The sequence below is a fragment of the Cynara cardunculus genome, assembly GCF_001531365.2.
Source record: "Cynara cardunculus var. scolymus isolate 2C chromosome LG 5, CcrdV1, whole genome shotgun sequence".
Taxonomy (NCBI): domain Eukaryota; kingdom Viridiplantae; phylum Streptophyta; class Magnoliopsida; order Asterales; family Asteraceae; genus Cynara; species Cynara cardunculus.
In genome coordinates this window covers 5,554,484-5,557,999 of record NC_037532.1, presented here as the reverse complement: position 1 = coordinate 5,557,999, position 3,516 = coordinate 5,554,484, and positions in this window count along the sequence as shown.

Genomic DNA, 3,516 nt, shown 5'->3' with positions numbered 1-3,516 from the left:
ATATTAACATTGATATTTTTTTTTCAAATTTATATTTTATTCAAAAATAAAATTATTATTGTTTTCTTAAAAACACATAAAATCGTATTATAATATCGACAGAGACAAATAATAAAATAGAACATTAAAATCAAGATGTGTCTCACTGCATTGTGCGAGTACTCTTCTAGTTTATCAAAATAGACAGTTCTTTTACCAACCAAATTCACCAATTGACGAATTTTTAATTTTGTTATAAAACGGGTCTTAGATATTATAAAAACTCAATAAATCTTTAGACCCTTGATTTTGGTGAAACGCACAAGATTTTGCCCGAATACATGGGAATTCCTTGACTTTTTATGATATATAGGATCCATTTTATAACAAAATTAGAAATTCGTTAATTGGTGAATTTGGTTGGTGAAAGTAATGTTTATCTATACTATATTATAAAACATTTGATAAAATCTCTTAAAAATCATTTTTTATGTATGAAATATTATTTATTGATGTATATTACTAAAGATTCAAGATTACAAGTAAATGATACGTAAGTACAACTTATTAAAGCTCTATGTTTGAATTTATGTAACTAACTACAGATAAAGATTTTATTTTAAATATAAAAAAATCTAAAATATAATAAAGATAATTATTGAGTTATAACAGAATACTTAATTATTATCTTTATAAAAAATTATATTGTTAAATCAAAAATAAATTATTTCGTTATTAACCTTAAATTAAATTATAATAAATAGAAATTACACAAAAGAACGAGAACTTTTATGATACTCATTTCGATATATATTTTTCAAAATTTTATGATATCTCAAAATGTATATTTTATTTAAAAATAAAAACATTAGCGTTTTCTCAAACCCACATAAAGCCGTATTATAACATGGAGACAGATAATAAAACAAAACATTAAAATCAAGATGTATCTCGTTGTATTACGCGAGTACCCTTCTAGTCTTTCTAAATGCATAAATTTTTTGGTGATTTTGTTAATTTCTTTTATGTATTTCTATCATTTATGTGATTTTTCTAAAAAGAATCTGTTAATACATGTGTTATTTTAATAAACCTCATTTTAACTCAGATAAAATTCAATTTTAATACATGTGTTATTTTAATTTGTTGAAAATTTAATAATTAAAAAGGTTGTAAAACTAAATACTAAATTAAGTGCATTGATATAATAAAATATAAATTAATGAATATAACTAATTTACTATAATTAGTTAATATACATAAAAAAATATTATAGCTAAATAAAAATATGTAAATTTAAAGTTAATTAAACTAATTAATATACACAAAAAATGGTTATATGTAAATGAAAATTTAATAAATATATGTCAGATATATAAAAGTGTTATGATTTTGTATCGACTAGTTGGAGACAATTAATGTTATTATGATATATAGTGTACTTTTTAATGCAAAAATTTAGCAGTAGTGTTATATTTAGCACTTTTCACTTGAAAGTGATCAAAAGTACTAGAAGATCTCAAGTTCAAATTCAAGAAGGAATAAAAATCCTCTTGTGGCCACGGAGGTTCAAATGCGATGACTCTGGGATATCTACAAAGCAGGTGGTCGTCTTGGGATTAGTCGGCTCGCATAGCGGGTTGGATATCCAGGTTAATAAAAAAAAATAATAATAACTTGTGATTGAAATACGAGCTTTAAAAGTTGATTTGGTTTTCTGCTTTAGTCTCTCTTAACGGTCAACCTTAATTTTAGTCCTCGACTCGTATTTTCGGTCTACTTGATTATATATGCTTAATATAAAGTATATGTTGGTTTGCTTTTCGAACATTTAGATGCGGTTTTTAGCATGTGACAAGGGTTTGTTATTTTCAAATGGTTGTTTAACTAACGATTCAATCTTTATTGGTTTCTTTTAGAAAGCTATATACTTTTTTATATGAATTTCTATTACGGGGTATGTAAAAGTACGAATATAGAAATCAATTGTTATACGAATTTGTAGGATAAATGGTCGGCTGATTGTGATTAGGACTGATAATGACAATATGATTGGTGGATTTTGTAGTCATAGGCAGGTCGACTACAAGAAAACTTTCTTTATAAGATGTACAAGTCGATATCTAAGGACCCATGTGTAGGGCCTATGATTCAAACCCATAACACAACTTGATATGTTACGCATATAGCCGCCACCAACGATAGAATTTTGGTGGTTCTGACAAAAAATAGACGGTTAATGGAATGTGGTCCCGTTTTTAGTAAACGAAAAAGTGCCCGGGATTCTTTAAGGCTTATGTTGGATTGTGGGATTGAAAATAGTTCCGATCAAGTTTTTTCATGCTTGGACTTTTTCGAGCATTTGAAAAAAAAAACTTGGCTTGACGGTCTTTTAGGCCTGGCCTACCTTCAAACTCTACCAGACCCATAATTTTTAGGTCAGGCTTTAGGCTCTTAATTAATTTACAGTTGATATGGCAAATATATTGCTACGTCGTTAGAGTAGCATCATTGGTATGTAGTTACTTAGATCACGAGGAGCTGGTCATTGTGGCATTGATGTCATGAGCAAGACAATTCTCACAAAAGCAGAGTGCATTTTCAATTTTATATTTGTATTTTTTTAATCGGTGTTATTTCATTCCAGTACTTTCATATTCCAATTTTGTTGACGAAGTTCATTTTTTTAAATAACATTAAAGTGGATCAAACACCCCCATAAAACGATGACAAATCTAGACTTTAATTTATTACAGGGAAATGGGCTTCCGTTGGCACCATCGCAAGGGTTCATGTCAATCGTTATTAAGAAGAAGACAGAGCAGGAGCAGAAGTGCGGTTCTGGGAGGGAGGGAGTCATTGATGATGGGAGTGAGAGGTTCGTGGTGGCTCTCCATATAACTGATTGTTGTTACATGAATTTGAAATTTCAATTATAAAGTTAAATTTTGATTCTAATTCGATATTTTATATATCTAAAGGTGAATCGAACAATATCACAGTATTGGGTATTCCTAATGACCTTTTTATCGAATTTGGCTGAAATGGCCTTGTTTTAAAATGTGGATTCTTTGCATTTGACAGTTTTTTATATTTTAATATCTCATTTAAAACTTGAGTAAATTATAAATTTGGTCCTTATGGTTTATTAGAAATAACACATTTTGTCCCTGTAGTATTGAAATTACAAGATGACTATCATGATTTAAAAAAAAGTATGGATTTGACGCCTTTGTCTATCGATCATTAAAGAATTTCGCTAAACGAGACTTTTTTTTTGTTATTTTATCGATTTTTTATCTTTATTCAATCAAATTGATAAATGAGCAAAATCATCCCTCATTTAGACGTTGTTTGACAAAAATAAACTAGCTTATTTTTTGGGTATACGTTTGGATGACTATAAGCTAACTTATTGAAATGCTAAATGTAAAAGCGCTTTGGGAACTTATTGTGAATTTTTTCTAATTATAACCCCATTAATATTAATTATTATTTATTACTATTAATAATAAATGAATATTAATTAATATTAGT